Source organism: Lissotriton vulgaris, chromosome 4_1 (assembly GCF_964263255.1).
Source record: "Lissotriton vulgaris chromosome 4_1, aLisVul1.2, whole genome shotgun sequence".
Taxonomy (NCBI): Eukaryota; Metazoa; Chordata; class Amphibia; order Caudata; family Salamandridae; genus Lissotriton; species Lissotriton vulgaris.
The window spans coordinates 950,863,929-950,876,935 of NC_141691.1; positions in this window are offsets into that span (position 1 = coordinate 950,863,929).

The following is a 13,007-nucleotide window of genomic DNA, read 5'->3' on the forward strand; positions in this document are numbered from 1 at the left end:
GGACAGATAAAATACCCAATAGATTTTTTTAAAAAAACTCTTCCTGATGGTCAAAGGCATCATGCGAGGTGGCCATGTCTGGGACACATGAGGGTGAAAAACGTGATCTCCATTCTGACATTTTTGCTCACCTGTCCCATTGAAATCTCTTATCAATTCAATTGTGCACGGATAAATAGCAGATACTGTACTAATAAAATGTTACGTCTTTTATAAAAGAGCATATGAAGAAATGTCTGATCTACCTTGAGTCACAAAGAAATGTCTGAACTGCCTTTCAAAGTTGTTTCAGCGTGAACTACTCAGATTTACTGATATGCCGAATAAAACATATTTCAGAGAGAGAACTGCAAAGTTTTACATCGTCAAATTCGATTTTTCCACTGCACAATGTTTTAATTTAGGTATTTGTGCAACGCCTTGGTTTAAGGTGCACTAAATAAAAATGGACGAATATGATAAAATTAGTATGAGCCAGTGGTTATGAAATAATGGTGCCAATCACTGAATCAATAAAATAATTACCAATCTGACTCAAAAGGTCTGAATATGGTCAGGGCGACTCATAGCAGCAAAAAACAGTAGCGCATCTGGTGGATGCCAATAACATGGGTGCAATATTTTTGCATCTCGGATTGGTTAATAATAAAGTTTATAGTTGACTTCCACCTTTTATCTAGGGTGTTCTTAGCTGAGGGACTGGTGAGGCTTCTAACTCCATCTTCGACAAAAAAATACACAGAAAACTATCTTTTTAGTTGAACATAGGACTGAATTATTTACAAAGAATGTTGAACATTCATTTATGGAAATAAACAAATTGAAAATTTAAACTTAGCATTGCCATTTTCCAGAAAATTTCACATTATTTAAGATGACAGATAAAATCACCTGGTAACATTAAAAAGAACGGGGGTGTGGCTAACCGCCGATCATGGCAAATGCAGAATAGAGCAGCTCCAGAGCCCGGGCACACATATCCTGCAAAATCGCTGTGTGCCGAGCCCATTGAGCTGAATCGGGTGAGAAAGTTGAGTGCAGATCAAAGGCAATCCACCCAGGAACTGTGTAGCCGCCATAGCCACTACATAAAGCGGTAACAGAAACGAGGCTTTTCCTCGATGGCTCCCTGTGACGGGGCAAGTGAGGCCGAGAACTACGCAGCACTGAAGATGGCCGGTGAGCCCTGCAATGGGACCTGAGAAGCCATTAGGAAAGGGGGGGGTTGCTCGGCCCTCCCGCATGTATGGCAGGGCGATGGCCCCCTGTCTCCCCCACACACGATCGGTGGTGGGGCATGCCCCCGCTGCCGCGTCTTGATGACGCGGCGGGCGTTCCCACCGTCGATTGGCGGTGGCTCCCTGGTTGACCCGGAAGCAATTCAATTGCGTCCGGGTCAAAGGGGGGGAGCCAAGAGGGGCGGACCAGATGCCTGGTCTGCCCTGGTGGGGATAAATGGGCGGAACAGCACGGGAGGTGCCCTCTTGTTCACGCGCTCCACCCAGGTTTGCCCCTCGCCGCTGCCCCAAGAGGCAGAATTATTATTTGTTTTATATATTTTGAGAGCGGCTCTGAGGTTTCGGTTCAAGGGGTGCTCGTGCGCATAAAGCTCCGGTGGAGGAGCTGAGTAATTTTCTCTTTAATTTTGACTACAGGACGTACGGCGAAGGAGCTCCGGTGTGGGGTGGATTTCCTGACATTCGAGCGCTCGGCAGTGCAAGAAAAGCGGGGGAGGAGTGAGGCTTCATTTCTGAGGGCGAGGTTTTTTGCTGAAACAAGGTACAGGACAATAATTGCAGCGGGCACACACGGCATGGTGATCGGGTAAGGAGTAGCATGCTCGTTGTGAAGGGCAAAGGTGACGATTGCAATTGCCGGCATTTCCAGAAGTTTCCCAATTTCCAGGCAGAACAGGGGTGCTGTACAACTAGTGAGAGCATACTGACTCTGGGCAATAGCTTGCTTGCTCTTCGAGAGTGCTCTTTAAAAATACTGGGATTTCATTTGTTTTAAAAGTGAGGCGTTTGGGCTTGTTGGTGCCAGGGTTCTTGGCTGAAGCGAACCGGAGGGCAAGGCTGGGGAGCGGACATCGGGAGTTCGGCGGGGAGGTATTTTTTTTCAAGGCAAAGCAGGGCCGGGCTTGGTTAGTACGTGGATGGGAGACCACAGGAAAAGATAAAGCTTGGAAGCAATTTAAAACACAGCTACACAGGCTAGCAAGGCTACTGTTAGAAAATAGTTCACAAGTATGTTATGAGAACAACAGTAGGGGTGTGAACTGGTGTTTATTTAACGCTGATTGTCGGTGGCACTGTCGTAAAGAGCACAGTTTGGCGATAATAAAATTGAGGAACCTGGTAACAAGCACAACTTACATGGTTAATGTGCTTGATAAAAATTGTTTCTTTTAAATGTTGCAGTGCTATGTGCTAATTTTCTTTTCACCTTAGGACTTCATTGGGGGAAACACTGCGGGCTGAGTCAAAGGAGTGTGGTGTGGTGGACAACGCTATCCGGGGACACAGGCAGGCATGCATTTCACTGCTTCTGTTGGGCCGCCGGGCTAGAGTGAGCTCGCCCAACACCCAGAGTAGCTGGTGTGTCGCGGTCACAGTTGCATGGTGCTTACGGCCAGTCTGTGTACCTCCAACTTGGTGCAGGTAAAAACCAGGCAGGCCCTGGTAGGTGCGTCGTGCTCATAGGATTGTCATAAGTGTAGGTGGTTTTACCTGTGGCAAGGCAAAAGAGAGGATGGCTAGTGGGCGTGGTGCTAAGCGTTCCCGCATGGAGCAGATGCTACAGGGCATGATTCCCAAGATGACGGCAATGGACTGGAGATAGGGCAGAGTGGACCAGATAGGCAAAAGCGTGGCAGAGCTCAGCCAGAGGTTGGACGAGCAGGTGGGGCAAGCTGGGAGACCCAAGCGAATAATAGTGTCCCTGCAGCCCAGGGGGGAATTGGATGCTTTTCCCAAGCGGGTCAGGGCCAAGAGGGGAAGCGGTTGGGTCCCCAAGCCACAGGTAGAAGGGGGTCCTCCTGGGGGGTTCCTGTGGGAGGGCCGGCACCGTCAGTGGCTCCTGTGCCTACTCCCCTAATCCCGACAAGTTTACTGGTTACATTGGCTCCTGCCACACTGGCGCCAGCGCCAGCGCCAAGCATGGTGCCTCGGGTGGTCCCAGCAGTAGTCCCGGTGGTGCTTGTGTCTAACCCAGCACCTGCCGTAGTTCCCAGGACGGCATCCCCCATCCCAGCGTCAGCATCCCCAATGCTGGGTCAGGTACCTCCAGAGCTGGCAGCGCAGATAGAGGTGGTACTCCCTTGGCAAGGGTTAGGAGGGATGTTACCTTCTTCGGTAGGCACTAAAGAGGTGGGGGAGAATCCCTTGGCAGAGGCTCAAAATATGATAGCAAGGATCATGAATGCCCCTGGTGGCAGGGTGGGACAAGTCCGCCTATTACTTTTCAGACAGCATGCTCAGTCAACAATGCTGGAAAGGACAAGATTGTTGAACCAACGGGAGCCGCAGAAAGTGGTAAGGAGGTGGCATTACCAGTGCTGGGTGAAGGGTCATTTCACTCCAGGAGGGAGAATCTGTCTCAGCATGTAACACAAGAAGTGAAGGAGTTGATCTGGGCGGGCAAATATGTCAATATGTTTTCTTTACTGAAGGACAACAGGGAAGTGGAATATGCTAGGAAACAGAAAAATTGGATGTTGCCTAGCGAGTGGCGGGGAGAGATGGCAAGATTCAGGGTGGAAGAGACATTGATTAACTGGATTAGGGCTTTTTCTGTGTTCATGGCAATTACAGCAGAGCATTCCTCTTCTTTACAGGCAGAGATGGCATGTTACCAGAGTAGGATTACAACTTTCACTGAGAAATATGGTGTGGAAGCGTGGAAGGAGTTTGATATGAGTTTCAGGAATGCTAAAGAGTTTGACCACTCACTGTCCTGGGATCAGGTTGATTCAATTTCCTGGTACAGGTCGTTTACAGCAGGACAACCAGGGAGTGTGGGGCCAAGTGGGAACAGGACCCACCCCCCCAAAACCCAGCAGTCCTTTCTACCAGCACAGGGTGGTGGCACGTCTAATAATTCAGGGAGCAGTGGTGGGCGTAAAGGGGTGTGCTGGGATTTTAACAAGCGTTCATGCACCAGGGCACAAGGCACTTGCAAGTTCAGGGGGACCGCCTGGTGACCAAAAATCGCACTAGGGGATACCAACTCTTGCTTGAGCTCGTCAACTTACTGTTGGTGAGCTGCAGGTGAGAAAAAACTCTGCCTTCCAGCAGTCGGCAGAATTTGGCCGGAACGCCACGTATCATGAGAAATGTGGAGTTGCCAAAATTCGTCCAACTCTGCCAGCAAAGTAGAATTTATTTTCAGTCCCTAATGTTGGTTTACAATGGTAAAGTTATTGTTGTTAAAATTGCAAAAAAACTGCGAATAGCGGTGCGCCACTTATACATTTATCAAAATAATTCCCAATTATATACACAGTGATCCAAAGGAGTTGATATTTTTCTTTTTATTTCTGCATCAATATAAAACACATAAACGGGTTCAGCCAATGCGTTTCATCCACATACATAAGGACTTCTTCAGGGCAAATGAGAATAAGGAGAAAACGTCCTTGCTTAAAGTGAAGAGTAGATCGGATCCATTCATCTTAGATTATTGGGGATAAAATTTGACTCTTCAAATTGGAATCCATCAGAAGTCAAAACTCTAAAGAGATAATTCTGAGAGTATCCAGTTTGCTAGTATTAAAGTAGAGTGTATGTATGTATGTATGTATATGTATGTATGTATGTATATATATATATATATATATATATATATATTACCTACTGGCGGTCGCCAGTAGGTAGTTATAGTTAGGATCATTTTCAATGTTAAATCTCAACATTCTATTTTGAATAACTTTGGCGCCGGTTGACGAATCTGCCTGAAATTTTCAGGAAAATGGTCTCATGGCGGTCCGGTCCTTCCCTGAAAGTTTGGGGGGGATTCGTCAAGCGGGGGCCGAGATAAAAGGGGGGTCCCAAAACGCGTTTTCCCCATGTTAATTTCCATAGGGCGGTCGATTTCACTTTTAGCCCGAACGGCTGAATGGATTTCCACCAAACTTGGCAAAATTGTAGGGACTGGTAGCCCGATGTGCCTTTGCTATGTCTCAAGATATGTGCTCCAGTGGATTTTGAGTAATTTAGGTTCAAAAAAATATATATATCTATAGGCGCTCTCCCGTGCGCGCACCCGAGTGCGCTCCAGGCGCGACACGCGACTTGCGCGCAGGAAGCTGATTGGATCTCAGTTGTCTGTAAACATTCTAAACAGTGCGGAGCGGCCGCCATCTTGTGTCTCGGTAAAATCGAGACACAAGGGGTTTGAAAAAAAAAGGGGCAAATGACCATAAGGGGGAAGAGTAGACCCCCTCTGACCCCCTAGGTTTGATGTAGGGACTAAAATAGGGTCCTGCAGGGCATTAAAATTTTTTTTTCGTTTTGCGCGGGGGAAGCGCATGGTACGCGCACCGGCGAAGCACGGGGAAAATCCAGGACCATATTTATGAAGGCCTTGCGCTGTTAGTTTTGCGCTTCCTGTGCGTCAATTTTTGTGACGCACCAGCGGTGTAAAAAAATGCGCATTGTTATGCAATATTTAAAAAGTGACGCATCTATCTAGATGCGTCACTTTTTAAATATAGTGCAACGAGGTACATTTTATTACACTGCTGGTGTTATGCGTCACTTTTCTGTGCGCACTCCTTATGACATTCCAGATGTGTCATATTTAATGTATGACGAATCATGTTGCAGATACAATATGGCGCAGAGTTTTAAAAAGTGACCCATGTACCTAGATGCGTCACTTTTTAAAAATAGCGTCAGGTATAATGCATGCAGAGGGGGTGTTCTCCCGCAAAAAGCTTTGTAATAGCGACGCAGTGAAATCTTTGAGATTTCACTGCGTCAGTTTTAGGATGCTGTTGCGTCAAAATCTTGTGCCTGCTTTACAGCAGGTGTTAGACTGAGGCAAGACCTTTCATATGCTGCTTTCCCCATTTGAAAGGACACATTACTGGAGTTGCGTCACTTTTGTGACGCACTCCAGCAATGCGTTACTTGGAATGTCATAAGGAGTGCGCACAGAAAAGTGACGCATTGCACCAGTAGTGTAAAAAAATGTGCCGCGTTGCGTTATATTTAAAAAGTGAGGTATCTAGGTAGATGGGTCACTTTTTAAAATCAAGCGCCACATTATATCTGCGTGAGGTATAATGCATGCAGAGGGGGTGTTCTCCCACTAAAAGCTTTGTAATAGCGACGCAGTGAAATGTTTGAGATTTCACTGCGTCACTTTTAGGATGCTGTTGCATCCTTTAAATATAGTGCAACGAGGCACATTTTATTACACTGCTGGTGTGATGCGTCACTTTTCTGTCCACAGTCCTTATGACATTCCAGATGTGTCATATTTAATGTATGACGAATCATGTTGCAAGGAGTTACAGATACGTCAGTATTTCTGACATATGTGTAAACATAAAAGTGATGCGAGGCCGGCGCAAAATTTTGACGCAATAGCATCCTAAAAGTGACGCAGGGAAATCTCATAGATTTCAGTACGTTGTTATTACCAAGCTTTTTGCGCGGGATTGCCCCCTCTGCATACATTATACCTGATGCAGATACAATATGGCGCAGAGTTTTAAAAAGTGACCCATGTACCTAGATGCGTCACTTTTTAAAAAATAGTGTCAGGTATAATGCATGCAGAGGGGGTGTTCCTTGCAAAAAGCTTGGTAATAATGACGCAGTGCGTCACTTTTAGGATGCAGTTGCGCCAAAATCTTGCGCCTGCTTCACAGCAAACCTTTCACATGGTGCTTTTTCCATGTGAAAGGACACATTACTGGAGTTGCGTCACTTTTGTGACGCACTCCTGCAATGCGTTACTTTTGTGTTTACAGATATGTCAGAAATACTCCAGTTTATTCACTGTGTCATAACTTTCTTTTCTAACACTCACCTTCTTTCATTCCTCCTACTTCACTTCCTTTCACCTCTCATACCTTTCTGTTCTTTCTTACTCATTCTCCTTTCAATTATCAATGCACTATATTTCACTTACTCTTCATTTTTTAAGATTATAGCTCTTTGATGAGAATTGGAGGTAGTTCTGAAAAGAACTTTTGGTTTTCTTCTTTTAACTGAAGAGGAACAAAAACAGGGAATAGAAACTGCTCAACAGGAGCAAAAAGAAAAGAAAAAAATTAGGGGTGGGAAGGGCAGTGATGGTTCTCCAATGCCCGAACCATGAGCAGGACACTTTGCTCCCCATAGGTGAGGAGTTGATTGCAGTATCTGCATTTGACGACCCCATGGTTGAATGCAGGTTGTATGTTTGCTACCTGCCCCTGAGATTGTTCTCTTCCAGAAGAAGTTGCTCCTCCTGTTGATGTAGAGGCCCCATCTCTGGGAACCTCCTGTGCCAGAGCCCTGACACTTTCCCGGGCAAAATTCTGGGGGTGCCTCCTCTCCACATGGCGAATCATGGTGAAGTTGCCAAAAGAGTATTTTTTTGGGGGGTTACCCCGTGACAGGACCTGTTTGCAGATCCTGCACTCTACTTTTGGTGCATTCACCTTCTTCTGGCCTTCTGGAAACTTAAAAAATTTCCAGATGAAATGTTCCTTCACCTTTGGGGTAGGAGGCTCTTCATCAATGAAGTCATCTTCACTGCTGGATGGTCTGGCAGCCATGATGAATCCAGGAATATGGAGCAGCAAAAAAGGCAGGTCTTTCAGTCACAAAAGTGAAAGAAGAAGTGAAGGAAATGGGTGGGGATTTCATTCATTGTAAAAAAAAACTGTTAGCAACCAATGAAAAGTGTTATTTGAGGGTCACATGACCCGACGCGTTTACGCTGCGCGCTCCGGAGCACTTCCGGGTGCGTTTACGCAGCGCGATCGTAGGCGCTTCCGGGGCGCAAACGTGGCGCGATCGTAGGCGCTTTTCCGTGCGTTTATGCGCCGCGCACGTATGCGCTTCCGAGGGCACTTACGTTGCGCGCCGAAGTGACGTCATCAATCTTTTATAGAAATGCATAATCATTTTCCATATTAAAAAAAACAAATTTTATTTGTATGGTACGAAATGTTTTGCATTATTATTAACTTTTCATTCATATTTTTTTTTCACGAACGACAGTTGCGCTCTGGGTGCGCTTTCAGATGAGCTCTCGGAGAAGCTTACAGGAGAGCTTAGCTGAAAGCTTCCCGGAGCGCGCACCCAGAGCGCAAAAGAAAAAAATTATAAGAAAAAATGAATACTTAAAAAAAAACAGCAAATTGTAAAAAAAAAAAGGTTAGAAACTCGATATACAAAGGAATTAGCATTTAAAAAACCTATGAAATTCACTGAAAAAACCATAGGTTTCACACCAGTTATAGTTAGGAATTAGCATTTAAAAAACCTATGAAATTCACTGAAAAAACCATAGGTTTCACACCAGTTATAGTTAGGAATTAGCATTTAAAAAACCTATTAAATTCACTGAAAAAACCATAGGTTTCACACCAGTTATAGTTAGCTGGAAATTTTACTGATATAAAACCATTGAAATTCCCACGTTATAGTTAGATGGACTCACTATAACTTGCGCGTGCAATGCACTGCTGATGATGTCTTATTAAGCCAGTTAACCAATCAATTTTTAAAAACCATCCATTTAGACACTTATTTAAACATTTATTCTTCCATCAACTTTTACATATACATATATAAAATATATTTATTTTTCAGAAAGACACACATTCACTGGATGGTGTCATCAGTGATGTCATGAGTGATGTCACTGACCATGTCATGAGTGATGTAATATGTGATGTCATCAGCAGTGCATTGCACGCGCAAGTTATAGTGAGTCCATCTAACTATAACGTGGGAATTTCAATGGTTTTATATCAGTAAAATTTCCAGCTAACTATAACTGGTGTGAAACCTATGGTTTTTTCAGTGAATATATATATATATATATATCTCTTTATATATATATATATATAAAAATTAAGTAACTCAGTCTTTGTTTCTAAGAGGTCGAGCAAAGAGCTCTTCTAGACTGCTGGTCCTTTGTCTGTGCTGACCGGCCACACTAATCGCATTGTTGGATGAGGGGTGGATTCATCCCACTCATTGTTCCTCCTTGCTTGACCGCTTAGGAACAACCCTGAGTTACTTAATTAATAAATACATGCACTCTACTTTATTAGTGAACTGGATACTCTTGAGATTATATTCTCAAAGTTTTGACTTCTGATAGATTCCACTTTAAAGAGTAATATTTTATCCCCAATAATATAAAATGGATGAATTCTATTTACTCTTCACTTTCTGCAAGGATGTTTTCTCTTTATTCTCATTTGCCTTGAAGATGTGCATATGTATGTGGACGAAACGCGTTGGTTGAACCCCTTTATATGTTATATATTGATGCAGCAATAAAAAGAAGAATATCAACACCTTTGCCTTACTGTGGCTATAACTGGGACTTATTTTGATAAATATGTAAGTGGTGCACCGCTGCTCGCTGTTTTTTCATCTTCACCTAACCTAGGTTGGCCCTTTTTGGGCAGAGCGTGTCTGCAGTGTGTGCACACAGTAGTGCTTTTTCTAATTGCTGTGTCAAACTAAGTTTGTGGGAGATATTAGTGGTATTTGCGGTATCAGTATTGTCTACTGCCTTTTACTTTGTCTTAGATGAATTGTAAAATAAGCACTTTAATTTTGTTTAAACAAAAACAAGCACTGTTGCTGATAATTATTTACTAAATCTTTCGTTCTCTCACAAACATTATAGATATTCACTTTCCTTAGTCATTAGACAAAATATTCGCAGCACTTTCTACACTGTTAAGCCCACAAGAATTACAATTAAACATACATACACTAAATTATAAACACTGAAAACATTACATCATAAACTGAACACAAACATTATACCAGTTATTAGTTTCTAAATGCCAGAGTTTCCATATTATATTGCACTTTCAAAACACAGATCATTTCACGCAAATAATTTTGAAGTTGGAGAGTTTGGCACACAAAAAAGAAATTATTTCAAATTTTCGAGAAGAGTTCTTCTTTCAGATAAAGGGGACTGCCATGGATTATTGTTTTTCATCAGAAATGGCAGTATTGTGCAAGGTATTGAACAAACCCTAATCAATTCCATATCTGGTTGACCAATAGAATACCATGCATCGAATTCAGCTTGAACATACATAATAAAATAATTACATTTTTGGATATTCAATTCAAACATGTAGAAAGCATATTAATTTAAACACTTTATCGGAAGCCAACAGACAACAAAAAAAAGCTCTACATTCCACAAGCTTCTACCCATGCAACCTTAAAGTAAATTTACCCTGTTGACAATTCTTAAGGATAAGGCAAAACTGTACAGTAAAGGATGACTACTTCCTGAATACTGCCATCCTCCTTGAGAAATTGAAAGAAAGCGGGTATTCCTATAAGCTCCTAATAGATTCACTTAAGCGAGCATGGTATACCCCAACAGAGTTTCTACTGGTAAAGAAAAAGAAGAAGATGCAGGACAGGTTGGTTTGCCTTTCCACATATTGTCCCAGAACAAATAATTAAAACAAAAATATATATGCAAAACTGTCGCTTGATTTCAAAATCAGAATGTGGATTTGAAGCCGATTGAGTGTATTAATAAAAATGCAAGCCTAGGAAAACATCTAATCAGGGTCTGCATCCCTTAGAAATCTGTGAAAAGTAATAATAGGCAACAGCAGAATTTGACTCCATTGGAAGGACATCATGAAGTGGTCATGTGTGGGATGTAGCCAAACAATAGACGGCACAGGATTTCAAATAAAGGATATCAAATGGAGACACACCACTTTTTTCTAATTGCTTGACAGAAAATTTAGTATATGGCATCATATGCACACCCTAGAAATTATATATTGGAAAAACCAACCAAGAGATGGAAACACCGGCCAGGAGAGGCACAGCCGGACCCGATGGAGGCCCGGTTCAAACACTTCCCAGAGGCAGGGCATGAGCAAAACCCATGAAAGAGGTGGCGCCCCAGATTGGCTGTGCCCAGGTAGCTACTGGCCCCCAATCAGGGGACAAAGTGGCAAGCGGCCGGTGGGCTTAAGAAGGGGCGCAGGGTCCCAGTTGGCATACAACCCCCCAACCCGCAGACAGAATACCTGGTGCTGAGGTTCTTCGCTGCAGTTACGGAGGACATTGTGGGAAGCTTGATTTTGCTTTGTGATTCTTCAGGATCCGTCCAGGACCCGGCCGGACGGCTGTTGAGCAGCATAGTGGCAGAGGAAGCAAGGGGGCTGGAACCGGCAGTGACTGGCGATATCTGGCATCACAGGAGCCGGAGTCCGATGCGTCAGAGCCGCATCAATGAGCTGAGCCGCAGCAGGGGAGATTGCTTGTCTGATGGCAGGAGCAGTTATCGATGCCAGTGGCAGCGGTAAAGGCTGAGAGGTCCAGCTTCACTAGGAGCCAGGAAAGCTTGCCGCACGCCAGAGGCCTCCTTTCCCCGCTTGCCAGGAAACCGAGGGGGAGGTGGGGCCTCCCGCAGCTGAGTGCAAGACCCAGAGACGCATCGCAGGGCTAATAAGAATTCAGCTGTGCCCATGACAAGGGAAAAAGCTGTTTTTGGCACCGGATTTGCCCAGGAGAGCATAAAAAGGGGCAAACAGGCTCGGCTTGGTTGCCTCTGCAGGACAAGGGAACTCTCATCACATTGGGGCAAGGTTGTGGTGTAAGGCTACTGCTGCCGATTTTTTAAAGAAGACACAACCAGCGGAACTCCAATCCAAAGTGGCATGGTTAGCATGTGAGTCACCGCCCAGCCCCTCACCCCTAAAAGAACAGAAAACAGCCAGAAGCATTGGCAGGGTGACATGGGGCAGCTGCAAAGAGCAAAAGGATGCCAGCCTATTTTTAGGGAAACACCTGGGGACAGCAAAGCCTTCAAGAAAAATCAGAAGAGTCCCCGGGAGGACTCTCGGCCTGAGCTGGGCGGAAACTTAGAAGCACTACTGTAAAAAGCGAGGGCATTGGTAGGCCTCAAAGGAAAAACGTGGATCGATGACCACATTGCGAAGGGGCCCACCAAGAAAAGTAAAAACTTGCACTGGCAAGAACACCAGCACCTCCCACATGGCTAGGTAAGAAGGGGCTTGCAGCCAGCACAGCAGCCCCAGAAATACCAAGCAACAAGGGGGCTCGGAAAAAACCACGGCAGCCCTCTGCCAGGGGCACCGGTGCAAGGAAGGGAATCCAGTATGGGCACAGAGCAACCACAACACGGGAGGTGGCAATTAGGGGTATGTGGCCAGCACAGTAGCCAAGCAGGAGTCACGCAATGGACTGAGGTTCACTATGAACAGTGGCGATGGTAAGCACCATGCACCAAACAACAGCGGCGGGTGGCATGGGAAAGGCGGGTCCAGATAAGGCAGGACCAGGCCAATTAATGAATTATGGAACACAATCAGGGGTAAGCAACTTTGCATTACAGGGGCCATGACACTTCCAGTCCCCCTGGTCAACAAACCTGGGAGGGGATCAGCAGGGATTTTAGGGGGAGGCATGGGGGCAAATGCAGATTCACCCAGTGGCATGGATGCCCTGGTGGCAATGGCTTGGGCCAGGATTCCCATTTGGCGGGGACCCCAAACAAATAGGGGACGCAGTGGGGAGTGCCAAGAACCTTGTCAAAGACCAGGTGGCACCAACCAGGCAAGAAGGCAGGGAAGAGGAGAAGAGAAAAGGGGCGCAGGACCAGGGAAGGCCACACAGGGTGGCAGGCAGCGCCACAGAGAAATGGCATGGCAGGGGCAGGGGAAGGCAACAAACCCAGGGGGAAAACCTTGAAACAAGTACATACATCCCTCCCCGGGGGACCCTGCCTACCACCACAAATCTACTGGGATTAGC